Source organism: Prionailurus bengalensis, chromosome B2 (assembly GCF_016509475.1).
Source record: "Prionailurus bengalensis isolate Pbe53 chromosome B2, Fcat_Pben_1.1_paternal_pri, whole genome shotgun sequence".
NCBI lineage: Eukaryota > Metazoa > Chordata > Mammalia > Carnivora > Felidae > Prionailurus > Prionailurus bengalensis.
The window spans coordinates 79,849,035-79,865,864 of NC_057349.1; the positions used below are offsets into that span (position 1 = coordinate 79,849,035).

The 16,830-nt window shown below is 43.7% G+C and overlaps 1 protein-coding gene and 1 non-coding gene across 2 annotated transcripts in view; one reads left to right on the top strand and one right to left on the bottom strand.

Moving 5' to 3' along the window:
- The window catches only part of GABRR2 (gamma-aminobutyric acid type A receptor subunit rho2), a 44,890-nt gene that overhangs the window by 19,378 nt on the left and 8,682 nt on the right, over nt 1-16,830 (bottom strand). The gene's annotated exons all lie outside the window — the stretch shown is intronic.
- LOC122490695 lies at nt 14,218-14,306 on the top strand. The gene has a single exon (XR_006299228.1). It is a non-coding gene; the product is annotated as a small nucleolar RNA SNORD116 (small nucleolar RNA).

The following is a 16,830-nucleotide window of genomic DNA, read 5'->3' on the forward strand; positions in this document are numbered from 1 at the left end:
ATTTAGATGAAATTATCTAATCCCCAAGCATATACAATATACCGACCAACACTGATAAAAAGAGAAATACAAAAACCTGAAAAGTCCTTTAACTATTTTAAAAACGGAGTCTTTAAATTTTCCCACAAAGAAAATGATAGGTCCAGATGACTTCACCAGTAAATTCTAGCAAAGTTTTAGGAGGAAAGAGCACAATCTTACATAAGCTCTTCCAGAAAATATAAAAAGAATATTTAGAAAATCAAAATCCATGTGAAAAGATGTCAAGTTATTTTATGAAGTCAGAACAAGGACTGCACTAGATAGCAAAACTACCAGTCAGTGTCACTCGTGAACATAGAATCAAAGCTCCTAAACAATATAGTAACAAATCACACCCAGCTATATATTAAAAAAAAAGAAAAACAAAAAAAGATAAATCACTTCTACATCAGGTTTATTCCAGGAATGCAAGGTTGTTTTCACACTGGAAAATCAATCAAAGTCTTCCAACGTTGAATACTAGCAAGCTAAATAATTCACACTAACATTTCTACTGAAAACTAAAAAGCTGGACCAAATATAAAAATTTATTTCTGAAGACTTTGATACTAACAAAATAAACCTAGATGAGGATGTGAGAAGGAACCAGAGTCCCAAGGAGGGATGTTCAATGTTTGGATCCACTTCTCCTGGGGGCATCTGCTAGCTGAGGAAGGCAACTGAGAAGCTGAAGGATGCTTTTGATGGTTTCAGGAAGCTTTGGGGCTGGGATTAGAATCCAGGGCCCACCAAGCAGGCTGCTCCACCTTAGGATCTCCAAAAGTATACCTTAACAGTGAAGGTAGATAGGCCCTTGCGGGATATGTAGCTCAGCTTCAAATCACATCAGTCCCTACTCTGTCAGTAGGTTGAAGTTATCTGGAGTGGTAGTGGCCTCAGGCAGCACAGAGTATTCGTGCTGCCAGGCATCTGGTATTAATAAACAGAAATCCACTCTGGAGGAAGATAACACCATCCCAGGTGTTATCTTCAATTATATCTATTAAAAATATCATAAATATGATATATAGTTCATAATAAAAATAACCAGGCACACAATAAGACATACACAATAACCAGCAGAAAAAAATTGAGAATAGGAAAAAGGGGCTTTAGATATTGAAATCGCATCAACTTTAAAATATCTTAGTGTGGGGGCACCTGGGTGGCTCAGTTGTTTAAACATCCAACTTTGGCCTAGGTCATGACCTTGCCATTCCTGAGTTCAAGCCCTGCATCAGGCTCTGTGCTGACAGCTCAGAGCCCGGAGTCTGCTTCAGATTCTGTGTCTCCCTCTCTCTCCCCGTCCCTCCCCCACTCTCTCTCTCTGTCTGTCTGTCTGTCTGTCTGTCTCTCTCTCTCTCCCTTTCTCTCTCTCTTAAAAATAAATAAACTCTAAAAAAATACAATTAAAAAAATATCTTAGTATACTAAGTGAAATAGATTAAAAAATTAAGATTGGGAAATTCTTCTTAAAACTGTAAACTACAAAAATAGAATCAATCAATATAATCCTTCATATTAATAGAAAAAGCCTTTGCCAAAATCAGTGCCCATTTATGATTTTTTTAAGCATAGGAATAGAAGGGAACTTCCTGAATCTGAAAAGAGATAACTACCAAAAAATAGCTACAATAAATATCATATTTAATGGTAAAGTGTTGTAAGTTTTCCTTTAATATTGAGAATGGGATGAGAATATAAATGCCACTTCTATTCAATATTGTATGGAAAGGACTAGACAGCACAATAAGGCAAGAAATGAGAAAAAGTTATGAGGACTGGAAAAAAAAGAAACAAAAGTGCCATTATTTGTATAAGATTGGACATATAATTTTTTAAATTAGCAGGTAAGTTATTAGAATTAATAAGAGACTTTAATAAGGATGTTGAATACAGAGTCAATATACAAAAGTCAAAGTTAGAAAAGGAAATTTGCAAAAGTGCCTTTAACAATTGCATCAAAAATACCTAGGAATAAGTACCTAGAGAAAAATCTAGCAAAATATCTGAATGTCCTCTATGAAGTAAACAATGAGATATAATAGAGAGAAATTAAAAGACATAAGTAGATGGAAAAATAGATCATGGTTCTGGGTTGGAAGTTTCAATATTGTAAAAATATTAATTATCCCATATTGATCTACAGACTCAATGCAATTCTAATCTAGATTTCATTAGATTTTCTTATGGAGCTTGACAAAATGATTATCAGGAAATTCAAAGCAGCCTTTCTTGAAGAAAAACAGGGTGGGAGGATGTGCTTCAGCAGGTATCCTGATTTATTACAGAACCACAGTAAAGAGGAAGTAAAGAACTGGCATAAAAATGAGCCAGTTGACAAAATGGAACAGAAAGGAGAGTCCAGAAGTAGAAATACACATTTGAGGACATTGACTTATTATTTTTGTTTTTGAGAGAGAGAGAAAGAGAGCGCAAGTGGGGGAGAGAGGCAGAGGGAGAGAGAGAGAATCTCAAGCAGGCTCCACACTCAGTGCAGAGTCTGAAACAGGGCTCAGTCCCACGACCATGAGATCATGATCTGAGCCGAAATCAAGAATTGCACGCTCAACTGACTGAGCCACACAGGCGCCTGAGAACATTAATTTATTATAAAGATATCACTGCAGGTGATTGGAGAAGGAATATATCTTTAATAACCAATGCGGGGACAATTGGAAATACATATGCAAATCATGCAATATGCAAAATAACTCCAAGTGGATTATAGATCCAGATGTGAAAAGCAAAACAACAAAGCTCCAGAAGGTAATCAAGGGGAATATATTCTTATCTCAGGATAGCAATATACTTATCGAGACACAAAAAACACTAACCATAAGAAAAGATCAATAGATTTACACTGAAATTAAGATTATCTGGCAAAACGAATATTTGGCATTAGAAGTCAGGATAATGGTTGCCCATGGTGGAAGGATAATTATAGGGAGAGGAGACTTCTGGAAATACTGTTTCTTGATCTAGATGCTCATTACAAGAAAATGTTCACTTTTAGATAATTCGCTAAGCTGTACGCTTATGATCTGTGTACTTTTCTGTATATATGTTACAATCCAATAAAAAATTTTTCACTGAAGAAATCAAGAACTCCTATTTATCAAAAACCACCACTGGCAAAAAGCTCGCATGCAGAATATATAAATAATTCTTAAGAGTCCCATTAGGAAAAAGTCAGACAACCCAATACAAAAACAGCCGAGACTTCAAACAAACATTTCGAAAAAGAGGAAATAAATCACAGACACACAAAATAGACATAACTCCATTTGAAACACAATGAGGTATTACTACTCAATCTAGTCAAATTGATCGGAGTCTCAACTTAAACCCCACCTTTCTTCTAGAAAGATTTCCCCAACCCCCTAATTGAGGTTGCCGGACCCCACCGTGTCCTGTTCTTTTCCTACCAGAACACTCATCCACCCCCCCATCAACCACTGGGGAGGAGGGTTGTCTTTCTGCTTTGCCAGCCTCCAAACTCTGCACCCTCACCCCCACACATTAGAGTAGGGTGGGGCAGTGATCATATTAATAGATAACAAGACCTGAAGTCAATGGCATGAGGTTCCTCTGAAAGTGTAGAAGGAAGAAGAGGAAGGGAGGATGTTGCAGGTTCTGTGGTCCCACAGGTGGAGAAGAGAGGGGTCATTTGCCAACCCGGATTAAGGAGGCAGGTCCCTGAGTCCCCCCACTCCTATCTTCCCCAACCAGTTTGTCAGTGGGTGGAGGAGCCTCTGCTATAGGAATGAATGATCAAAATCAGAAAGTGGAAGACAAGCCCGAGAAAGCCACCTTGCCCTCATGGGAACCAGAAGAGAGAACAGGCTCCGGAGAGGATCGAGGGCCATTTCTCTGTTCCTCTGGTGCCCCACCTGGCCTTGCATTCCCTCCTCAGCCCTCCCTCGGTACCCTTCGTGCCACCTTCCAGCTGCCCCTGACTGCTTTGTCATGTCTGTGATTTGTCACTCTCCACCAATGCCCTCATGTGGAGATCATCTGTGCAAGGCAGGCAGGGGTAGTTATCCTGAGCTCATGGAGCCCCTAGGGACAGGGGCAAGCCTTCTGCGAACCTTCTGAAATTACATAAAAAGTAAGCATGTGTGTGTGTGTGTGTGCATGCACGCCCATGTAACAGAGATTATCATTATTCAGGGAAACAAACAGATTTTCGAAGGACTCTGTGATTCAAAAGAGTCAAAAAATAAACCTACTGTGGTAGCCAGGAGTTGGATTTTGGTCCCATCATCCACCAGCAGTGTGACCTTGGGCATACATAATTTCTCCGTGCCTCGGTTTCCTTATCTGTAAATAGGTGTAATTATATACCAGCTTCATACAGTTGTCATGAGGATTGAATGTGTTAATCCATGTAAAGCCCATGTAAGGGTTTGGCATATAAGATGTTCTATAATTAGTTATATCATCATTGCCATTATTATTGTGGCCTATCTCATTTACCCAGAGGGTAGAGCCTGAAACTTACTCATTGTATTTCCCTCAGCACTCACAGAACAGAGAGCCTGGCCTGAGGAGGGCTTAATACACGTTGGGGGAAGGAATGACTGCCAACCTCTTAGCCCTGGTTTCTAGTCACTGAGGGGCCACACTGTAGACCCAGTTCTGCAAGGAAATCGCAGGTACCCATGGTGTTCTGCCTGCCACACCAGTGTCACTGCCCACTGACCCTGGACTCCAAACGGCCAAACTCGGGTCCTGGACTATCACCCAGCCCTAGCCACAGGTGAAGTGTGGCTTCACTCACCTTCAGCAGTGTGAGCAGAAATAAACTGCTCCAGACTGTACCACAGGACAAAATGGGGAAACCCAACAACAGAAAAATCTCTGTGGGCCACACTTGAAGAAGGGCTGTCAGTTATTAGCAACGCGTGCTCCCAGGTACTAAGGAGTTAAAACTTGCCACATTAAAGGGAGGGAAAAGACACGTCAAGGGTTTGTCCAAAGAAATACTGTGGTCATTGAATTAATCCGGCTCATGTGGCAGTATCTTTTTTAAATTAATTAATTTTTTAATTCCAGTGTAGTTAGGGGCGCCTGGGTGGCGCAGTCGGTTAAGCGTCCGACTTCAGCCAGGTCACGATCTCGCGGTCCGTGAGTTCGAGCCCCGCGTCAGGCTCTGGGCTGATGGCTCAGAGCCTGGAGCCTGTTTCCGATTCTGTGTCTCCCTCTCTCTCTGCCCCTCCCCCATTCATGCTCTGTCTCTCTCTGTCCCAAAAATAAATAAACGTTGAAAAAAAAAAATTAATTCCAGTGTAGTTAACATACAATGTACTATTAGTTTCAGGGGTACAATATAGTGATTCTACACTTCCATACATGACTCAATGCTCATCATGATACATGTACTCTTAATCCCCTTCACCTATTTCACCCATCCCCCACTCACCTCCCCTCTGGTAACCATCTCTTTGTTCTCTATAGTTAAGAGTCTGGGGTTTTTTTGTCTCCTTTTTCCATTTGTTTTTTTAATTCCATATCTGAGTAAAAGCATATGGTATTTGTCTTTCTCTGACTGATTTATTTCACTTAGCATTATACTCTCTAGTTCCATCCATGTTGTTGTAATTGGCAAAATTTCGTTCTTTTTTATGGCTGAATAATATTCCACTACACACACACACACACACACACACACACACACACACACCACTTCTTTATCCATTCCTCTATTGACGGACATTTGGGCTGCTTCCATAATTTGGTTATTGTAAATAATGCTGCAGTAAACATAGGGGTACATTTATCTTTTTGAATTAGTATTTTCACTTTCTTTGGATAAACACCTAGTAGTGGAATTACTGGATCATATGGTAGTTCTATTTTTAATTTTTTTAAGAACCTCTGTAGTATTTTCCACAGTTTACATTCCCACCAACTGTGCCTAAGGGTTCCTTTTTCTCCACATCCTCAACAACACCTGTTGTTTCTTCTGGTTTTGATTTTAGTCATTCTAACAGGTGTGAGGTAGTATCTCATTGTGGTTTTGATTTGCATTTCCCTGAGGATGAGTGACGTTGAGTATGTTTCCATGTGTCTGCAGGCCATCCGGGTGTCTTCTTTGGAGAAATGTCTATGTCTTCTGTCATCTGGCAGTATCTTTTCAAAGATACTGTCTTTTCAAAGTCTTTTCAAAGCCTCTTTTTATAATGAAATCTCAGGCGTGTAGTAAAATTAATTGAAACAAACAAACAAATAAACAAGACCTTAGTGCGGGTCACTTCAGCATTCTTCTTACTTTAGTATTTTATCTTATTCTTTTTAAACTTTTTTTGTTTATTTATTTTTGCGAGGGAGACAGTGTAAACGGGGGAGGGGGAGAGAAAGGGGAGACACAGAATTGGAAGCAGGCTCCAGGCTCTGAGCTGTCAGCACAGAGCCTGACATGGGGCTCGAACTCACAAACTGTGAGATCATGACCTGAGCCAAAGTCAGATGCTTAACCAACTGAGCCACCCAGGTGCCCCGTTACTTTGGTATTTTAGGTGTCACAGTCTTTCAGAGATCAGCATTGCAGCTGACTCTCAATAAGACCTTCCAGTGTGCAGTGTTTCCTGGTTCACCTCACCTTCCCTGACTGACTGGTTCATTCATTCCAACCCACACTGTCTGTGTCTCCCAGACCACACAGCTGGGAATGTGGAGATCAAGAAGACACGGTTCCTTCCTCCAGGAGACTGAAATCCACTAAGAGGGACAATGAGCTCTGTGATAATAGGAGCAACGCTCAATTAATTCTAACCAAAGACACTGTAGAAAATTTCACAAAAGAGACAGCTTTTGATTAATTCTGAGGCACTGGAGAGAGTGTCACCATAGGGACAGCGTTTGGGCTGGGCTTTGTTACTTCTAACAGGTAGCGAAGGGAAGAAGGATGTTTCAGGTTGCATGTACAGTGTCAGGGGGTACAGGGGAGCAAGGTGGATAATTAACTCACACTTCTCAAATGTGGGGGGAAAAAAGGCAGCTTTTCGACATTTCTCGCAAAAAAGATCATGCGTCAGAGTGTGAAAAATTTTCAATTACCAACTAACAGCAGCTCAATCTAGTCCTGTTTCTAATTTCTTCTCACCTTAGTTGACCTTGCATCATGGAGGAGAAAAGGGCCCTTGCGTCCATGCTGGCTGGCCTCTGCCATGAAGTGCTTGGCCCAATCAACCCCTGGACTGGTGTTTGCCGAGATGCAACAGACTCCATGGGTCTTTTGGTAAATCTGTGGTCCTGCCTTTGGCCTCCAGTAGCAAAACTCTCCCACCTGGTGACCTCTGTGTCCAGATCTAAAGTCTGTGCTGGTCCTATAATAAACCCCGTATCCCCCTTGTCTTACAGAGGCTCCGTGTCCTTGTCTCAGGCTGCCAGTCTCTTGGGTGACTGTGGTAGAAAGCTGACCAGTGTGTTACACACCATGGTCACACTCACTGACAGCAAAGGAGGGTTCTCTTATGCCCAGTGGCTGCCAACACTTGTCATGATCCAACTTTCTAAGGTTTGCCAATCTGATGGGTATAAAATTCTTTCTCAGTGTTGTTTTAATTTCTATTTCTCCAATCACCAATATGTTTGAGCACCTTTAAACGCTTGTAGCTTCAGAATTTCATCTTCTATGAATTGCTTGTCATCTGTTTTTCTACTGGATTTCATTTCTTCTCATCTGTTGTCAGATCTTAGTTTGCTAAGAATTCTTAGCATCAACAGGTGTTCTTCTTTATCAAGAGCTTTTCTGTATCTACTTAGATAATCCCGTGATTGCCAAAATTACAAAATGACATTTGTACATACGATTTGTGATAGTGAAATTCTGGAAACAACTCACATATTTTTCAATCAGACATTGATCAAATGAAGTATGGTAGATCCATACCATGGAATAATAAGTAACCATTAAAAAGATGAAGAAGTTATTTGTGAACTAATAGGGAGAGATTCCCAAAATATATTGCTGAGTCAGAAAGAAAAATCAAGTGCAGAAGAGTATGTAGAGCAACTAACAATTGTCCAAAAGATGGGGTGGGGAGAGACCATGTGCATATTTACTCGCATATGCATAAAAGAATTTGGAAGGACACACAAAAGGTTTTCATAGACATCTGGAGCAGCAGAAGGTTGATTCCCTGGCTATGTGTGACCCAATCACATCTGAGGGAGGATTGCATCTGGAACCAGGAACACCCCTGTGAATAGCATAGAATAGCACCTCATTATTGAAGTGGGTGGGGGTAGGGAGCACTTTGCGATGACACCATGTCAGGAGCTATCGGAGGACATGGGATATTGATCTTGCAAAATTTAAAAACATTGGACAGTCTTCAATGACTTGAAGGGTTTTCACACGGAAGAGATTTTCTGAATGGCAGCATTATTGTGTCAGGCAAGGTCCTATGTATAGAAGCCTCGGAAAGACAGACTGGCACTTAAAATGATTAAAAAAAAAAAAAACTAAAACAAAAACCACCTCTCTAATGGTCATACTGTTCCAAGAGGAACACAGTCACTTCATACACTGTATGATTCCCTCTATATGAAGCTCAAGAATGAGCAAAACTAATTCATGGAGATAGAAGGCAGCATAATGGTTACCCTCGGGAGACACCAGCTGGGAGGAGATATGAGGCAGACTTCTGAGAAGCTGCGTAGTGTTTTCAAGGATAATTGTTTACACATGTAAAGATTCACCTTATATATATTTGTGATAGGCCCCCCAGAGTTGCTTATATCCTAATCCTCAGAACTTGTGAATGTTAGGCACCATGGCAAAGGGGAATTTAGGTTCCAGATAGAATTAAGGTTGCTATTCAGCTGCCCTTAAAATAGGGAGAGCAGCCTTAATTATCCAGATGGACCCAATGTAGTCACAAGGGTCCTTAAATGTAGAAGAAAGGGAAGAGGTCAGAGTGATGCAACGTTTGAAGAACTTACCCAGCTGTTGCTGGCTTTAAAGACAGAAGAAAAAAGCCAGGAGCCAAGGAATCTGGGCAGCCAAGTCAGAAAGGGCAAGAAAACAGATTCTTTCTGAAACCTCCAGGAAGGAGCACAGCCCTGCTGACACCTTAATTTTAGCCAAGTGTGACCCATTTAGGACTTCTGAACAACAGAACTGTAAGATAATAAATCTGTGTGGTTTAAAAAATTTTTTTTAATTTTTTTAATGTTTGTTTATTTTTGAGAGACAGAGTGCAGGCAGGGAGGGACAGAGAAAGAGAGGGGGACAGAATCCAAAGCAGGCTCTCAGCTCTGAGCTGTCAGCACAGAGCCAGATGTGGGGCTCTAACCCACGAACTGTGAGATCGTGACCTGAGCCAAAGTTGGACGCTCAACCGACTGAGCCACCCAGGTGCCCCCCAAAATTTTTTTTAATGTTTATTTATTTTTAAGAGAGACAGAGACAGAACACAAGTGGGGGGAGGGGCAGAGAGAGAGGGAGACACAGAATCTGAAACAGGCTCCAGGCTCTAAGCTGTCAGCGCAGAGCCTGATGCAAGGCTCGAACTCACTAACGGCAAAACCATGACCTGAGCCGAAGTCAGATACTTAACTGGCTGAGCCTCCCAGGTGTCCGAATCTGTGTTAAGTCTCTAAATTTGTGGTAATTTGCTAAAGAACCTACAGAACACTACCACGATGCTTACCTCAAGAAAATATTTTTGTAGAGACCAAGAGAGTGTCCTAGTGGACGGGGGAGAATCTGGAATAGGCACAGCTGCCCCTGTGTAAACGATGAAGAACGTGTTCGTGGAACACCTCAGTAAGTACAGGGTTCCCCTTCCACCGCTGACTCACCAAGGAAACAGCCTTGATCACCTATTCTTTGTGAAAACAAGTTTGCCTGTGAGCAGCCTTGCCCTTTGCTGCAGGTCCTGTGCTTAACAATTTTGGGAAACCTCTCAGCTATTCATCACTAAGAAAGGTTCAAAAGGCCTATGCAGGTGCTGAGTTGGCAGAGACCCCACGGAAGGAAGTGGCTGCTGTGGACTGAATGTTTGTGTCCCCTCATGTCCCCAGATTCACATGTTGAAGCCTAGTTCCCCATGTGATGGTGTTAGGAGGTCTGGGCCTTTGGTAGGTGAGTAGTACCCGAGGGTAGAATCTCCTCAAATAGGAGCAGTGCCCTTGTAAGAAGAGATCAGAGAGTTTGCTTCTCTCTCCCTCAACCTCGTGAGGACACAGTGAAAAGGCCGCACCTGGAAACCAGGAAGAGGACGCTCATCAGGAACCACATCGGACGGCACCCTGATCTCAGACTTCCAGTCTCCAGAACTGTGAGAAACAAATTTCTGTTCTTTAAGCCATCTGTGGTATTTTGTTAAAACGGGATTTTTGGTGTTAGGACTTTAGGATCTAGGCTGGACTCGATCAGGGCCTCTTCCTTCATGAGCCACATCAGCCTCACCAGGCACTTGTTAGCAATACAATTCTCAAGTGTTACCACAGGCGTTCTGAGCCAGAGGCTCTGTATGGGGGCTGGGAGGCTGGGTCTCCGTAAGCACTGCGGTGATGCTGATCCATTCTCAAGTTTGAGGACTGCTGCACGACTGACCTTTAAGGAGACTTCCAGAAGTGAGATTTTACAATTTCCCATGCCCTGGTGGCCACTTTCCTCTTGTTGTCAAACTCTTCTGCTACCCCATCTCCACTAGCTGTCTCCACCTCCTACTTGTCTCCCGCCCTCCCCTCCGGATGCTTGCTAAATCGAGGAATCTTCCTGACCACCACCCCACGCCCCACCCCTTGTTGAAACCCCTCCCTCTGCGGTGTCTGCAACAAAGCCCCTCCCACAAACAACTCTTCCCTGAAAGACTGACTCTCATCACCCTCCTGGGCCCTATCTCTGACCCAAACTCCAATAGCCTGATTGTTGTTAAAGATTGAAAGAGGTCTCCACTGGATATCTAACAATTTCCTAAATTTAACATCCCCAAACAGACTTGTTACCGGGCCCAGCATCCTATCCTTTCAGAGCATGGTGACCTTGTTAGTCACTTGGGCTCAGATGGGGTCAAGTAGGGGAAGCAGTGAGATTGCCCCAAGCAGGATTGTAGAGAAGGGGCTGTGTGAGGGAGAGACCAGGAAGGGAAGATTAATTTCAGGGGAAGGAGTGAGTAGGAGCACAGCGTGGGTGGCAAGTTAGGGTTTGTGTTCCAGAAGGGAAAGGCCACGAGCACTAAGGGAAGGATCAGAGGAGTTTCCTCCAAGGGCAGGAGCTCCCAGGAAAAAGGCTGCAGGAGCCCCACCCCAGAGAGTCAGCCGTGTCCCTCACTTCGACTCCCCAACCTCAGATGTAATCGGGAAGCACTAGCCCACCCAGCATGGCAAAGTGGAGAGGCAGAGCCAGGGAGGTCCAAGGAGCACTCAAAAGGAGGCCTCAGATTCAAATAGAGCCATGACCTTGCTTTAAGCTGGCTCCATGGGTCTCACGATGGCCAGATGAGTAGCAGTTGAAGCCTTGGTGGCCAGACGCCTGGGGCTTGGAAGTACAGGGTTGAATCCCTGCTAAGGATGAGGCCACAGAGTAAAGCACTTAGAGAGCCATGGGGGCACTCATACATCTGGGTGCCCCAAACACAGAGGGCATCTTCTATGGGGGTGTTCTAAATTATCCCAGGTGAAAAGCACCAGAATTACCCTAGAAAGTTCCTTAGGAAGGCATCGCATTAGAGACAATGCAGCTAGAGAAGTAGGCAGTAACCTTGCAAGGTGACACAGAAATTGTGATATTGTGATATGAAAAGAAATATATATATTTGGTCTTTTTCTCTGGTTCCTAGCTCTTGAGACCCCTGTAATTTCCTGAATGATAGGGGTGAGAAGAGCATCTTTTTTGTTCATCACAAACCTCCACCAAACATTCTGAGTTTATGCTAATGAGGAGACTTTTGGTGGATGCCTACATAGCTTCAGGATGGGGGCTGCTTATCAGGGGAACCAACCTTGTGATTAGGGTGTTGGAAGTTCCAGCCCCACCCTCCAACCTCTGGGGAGAGGCGGGCACTGGAGACTGAGGTAATCACCAATAGCCAATGACTTCATCAATTATGCCTATGGAATGGAACCTCTATAAAACCCTAAACAACAGGGTTTAGTGAGTTTCCAGGATAGCAGACACATCCACATGCAGGGAAGATGGCATACCCCAACTCCATGCGACAGAGGCCCCCGTGCTCAGGACTCTAGTTCTCATAGTGCCTACCTCTTCATCTGGCTGATCGTCTGTGTCTTTTATAATCTACTTTATAATGAACCAACAATAGTAAAGTATTCCCCTGAGCTCTATGAGCCATTATAGCAAACTACCAAGCCTGCGGAGGGGGTGTGGGAACTCCTGATTTTGTAGCCAAGTCAGACAAGTGCAGGTGACTTGGGGATGACTTGCATTTGGTGCCTGAAGTGGAGGGGCAGTCTTGTGAGGGAAAGAATGAATCTGTGCAGTTATTTCAAATCAGAAGGTCATATAGTTCAAAATAGCCGAGAGATGCCACATGTTAGAGGAGAGGAGTTAAAGTGGGTTCTCGATAGATGGATGAAGCAGGGCAGCATGGAGCAGGGGTGTTGGGAACAGATGCTCATAGGCAGAAACAAGCATGGGTGTGCAGGGACAGAAAGCGTTCTAGCAGGGAAGAGTCCTCGTCAGGGGTAGCAGGGAGAAGACTGGAGGTCTCAGGACCCAGCAGGGAGAAGCAGGGGCTGCATTTCCTCTTGAAGAATATGGGGAGCCTGCAGTTTCTGAGGGAGCAGCACATGGAAGCGATGTTTCCAGGAGGTGAACCTGGCCGTGAGTGGGGTGGGAACCACGGTGTTGCTGTAAGCAGTGCTTCCAAACTTCTCACCTTTATTGCCCCCTAAAGTGAAAATTCTAGTGGAATTTAAGGTTTTAATTAATTTTAATTTAAATAAAATACTAAGGAAAAAGACTTTGTCAGGGAGGACTGAGCTTTGGAGGGCCACAAACCACTGTAACGTCTGAGACTTTTTTCACCTCCCAAGAGCATATTGAGAATGGGTGGTGTAAGGGGATGAGGGAGGGGAAGGAGGGGACAGATATGAGTGAGAGTTTAATGGGTGAATTGATTCAAGCTGGTTGACTTGGAGGAGAAGGAGGGCAAACCCAGCCCAGCTCAACACCTTCCAGCCTAAGTTGCCCAAGAAAAAGCTAACAGAAAATCGGCAGGCTCATGAAGTGAAGCTGGACACATTGGGTTTGCAGTTACCTCAAGGAAACATATGAGCCAATGCTGCATACCTTCTCTGCTGAATTCAGCCCTTTGCTGTGTGGGTTTAACACAGGAAGTGTTCTGTTCTAGAAACTGATATGGGGAAGGTGCTTTTGGCCCAGATGGTGTCCCAACCTGCCCCTGGTCAAAGGCTGGGTTCAGTCTTCGGGTCTCTCTGAGTCACTCAATCTCAACCCACCCAGTGCTGACCTCGAGGTTTGCCCTTCTGGGCCCACTCTCCTCCCTGGTGCCAGGTGCCAGGAGGTGACGTCTATGGACAGCAGCAACATTTGCGGGTCAACCTCTAGGCAAGAGCACAACGAGAGACCCATATGCCATATGTATATCTGAAGGTTATAAATCAAGCAAAGATACTGCAAAATTACAGATAGCCTATCCTACCTCTTTGATAAATGCACCTTCACGACAATCCTGAAGGTTAAGTCCAACTTCAGAACTGTCAGACTCCTCAGAATTCTAGGCCGGCATGTGGCAGGGCAAGGAGAGCACACCTCAGCCCCTGAGCTGCTTTTCTTTTCCTACCCACAGTAGGGTGATGACACTCCATCCCTCCTATACCTCCCCTGTATACAATTTGCATTAAATATCAACATTGTGCTAGTGGGAATGTAAAAAGTACAGCTGCTGTAGAAGAAAGTGTGGAGGCTCCTCAAAAAATTAAACTGAACTACCCTATGATCCAGCAATTCCACTTCTGAATATACCCCAAAGAATTAAAATCAGGATCTCAAACAGGTATCTGTACACCTATGTTCATGGAAGCATAATTCATAATTTCCAAAGGGTGGAAACAACCCAATGTCCACTAACAGATGAACGGATAAACCAAACGTGATCTATGCATTCTGTGGAATATTATTAAAAAGGAAGGGAATGCTGATCTATGTTACAACATGGGTGAAGCTTGAGGACATTATGTTAAAAGAAATAAGCCAGATTGATGATGACTCTCTCCTCAACTGCATTCTTTTAAAGCTGCACAAACCTGAGTGAGAACTCACTACCGTCATTCTCATCAGTGCTGGCAAGATGGCAGAATTCATACGGCGTCAAAGTTGTCCTGCAAGAGCTCTGGGGCCTAATGATGTCTAAAGAAAACATGAGACTCCCTCAGTCGCCCAAAGGACAGTGTTACAGCAATTAATCAAAAAGAAAAACCACAGGCCCTCTCCCTCCCTGCCATTCAATTTAAGCAGTCCTCAGTTTCCACAGAAGTAAATTTTCTAGATGTGCCTTGTAGACCTCAAAGTACTGGGAAGGAAGCTCCCATTCAAAGGCAATTTATCTTAAGATACTGTACACAATACTAATTTTTTGTCTTCTTGAAATATACAAATTGTGCTATAACAAAAATAAATAAGTAAATAAAAATAAACAAAATAAGCCAGTCACAAAAGCCAGTCAAAAACGGTATGATTCCACCTACACGAGGTACCGAGAGTGGTCAGATTCCTAGAGACAGAAAATAGAATGGTGGTTGCCAGGGGCTGGGGAAAAAGGAAAGAGCTGGAGTTAACTTTTTAATGGGGACAGGGTTTCAGTTTGGGAAGATGAAAACATTCTGGAGATGGGTGGGGGTGATGGTTGGATAACGATGCCACTGACCTGTACAGTTACAAATGGTTAACATAGTCAATTTTATGTTATATGTATTTTACCACAATTTCTTAAAAACTAAATATTAAAAAAACCTGCATTGCAGCATATCTCCTAACAAATGGAGGAGACACCCCAGGTCTTTGGAGTTTCCTCTAACCAGGATGCACTAATGAATCAGGCAGCTGGGAGCTTAGGCAAGGTATTTTTGTTTCAACTGATCCCTGGGATTATTAGGAAGCTGCTAGATTTTTAATCTGTTCTCTTTCCAGACCGAAAAGGTCACCATGGGGTATCTAGCCTCAGATAAATTCTTCTTTATCAACTACTTTTAAACATCAATCCTCAGGAAGCCCCTCTTATAGAAATAAAATAGGAAGAGGGGGCAGGAATAAGACATAACTTCACAACATCTTTGTTCAAATGACTTGCTTAGTGTGCGTGGGTGCTAAGCCGGGGAGGGAGTCAGGAGGGGCGAGCATGAGGGCAGGTTGGGCCCAGGCTCTGCTTCTTACCAGGCTCCTGGCACAGGGCTGCCAACAAGTAAGGAGTTACTTGCACAGAGTCTGTTACTTGCAGAGTCACCTATGTCTGCCAGTCTCCTTCCTCAGAGACCTGCCTGCCACCTGGGCAGTGTCCCCTCCCCAAGGATGGGGTGCTGGATGGAATGGAGACCCTCAGGAGTACCTGCAGGGAAAGCTTCTTGGTTCTAACCCTTGTTCAGATACTTCCAGAGATTACAGATGATAAGAGTCATTTAGGGGCACCTGGGCAGCTCAGTGGGGTGAGCGTCTGACTTTGGCTCAGGTCATGATCTCATGGTTTGTGGGTTTGAGCCTCGTGTCAGGCTCTGTGCTGACAGATGGGAGCCTGGAGCCTGCTTGGGTTCTCTCTCTCTCTCTCTCTCTCTCTCTCTGCCCCTCCCCCACTCATGTTCTCTTTCTGTCTCTCAAAAACAAAACATTAAAAGAAGAAAAGTGTTTAAATACATTAAAATATTTTCAGGGGTCCCTAAGAATATCATTGTGAACCTTTAACACTATGCCTACTCTGCCTGATGGGTATGTCAGCCCTGCATCGAGGGACATACAAGTAGAAAGTACAAGAAAAGACACTCTGCCAGGAGGGAGGGCCCAACCTCAGCAGGAGTGTGACCTGACCCAGTGAGTTCACCTCTCTAGGCCTCAGTTTCCCCATCTGGGAAAAATGATAGTATCTACATCACAGAGCAGTCCTGAGGACTGAAATAAGATCCTGTATGTACATACCTTGGTTAGAATGGTGCCTGGTGCAGAAAAACCAGTATCAAAGTGCTGTCATTAATGCCATTGTGTATTGTTGTCCTAGCCACTTAACTGACACTCTACCAGAAAGGCAAGGTGGATCTTCCTTGTGACAGGAATGTCTCACTTAGACCTCTTGGAGCAGATACAGCTATTTTAGAGTGGCTTATTTAGGAAAACTTTATTTTCATAAAATTCCTTGTGGGCATTATCATGGTGAGCCCTGGGGGAGCTGGTAACCTCCTGACCTGAGCCAGTGATGAACAACATTCCTGGGCAGGAAGAAGGCACATGGGACCATAATCTGCCTCCTACTTTTCTCTTCCTGCTCTGCAGGTGTCAGAGCTCAGGGAACTGAGTGAGAGGCTTTGAGGCCTTTTAAAATGCAAAGGCCCCTGGGATGAATTAATGTCTAATCCCATAACAGTCACACAAGAGGCAGACCTGACAGCTGGGTTTTTCTAAAGGGACTTGAATCCTTATGTGTCAAGGGCTTTACATACATTATCTCCTTTAATCCTGACAACAACCCCAGATGTAGGGATTACAATTCCCATTTTGCAAACCAGCAAACAGAGGCTCAGAGAGGATCTGTGACTTGCCTGCAGGTCACCCCTACAGCCCCAAGGCCCTAAGAGAAGATCTGGAAACGGAGATAAAGGGAAAGG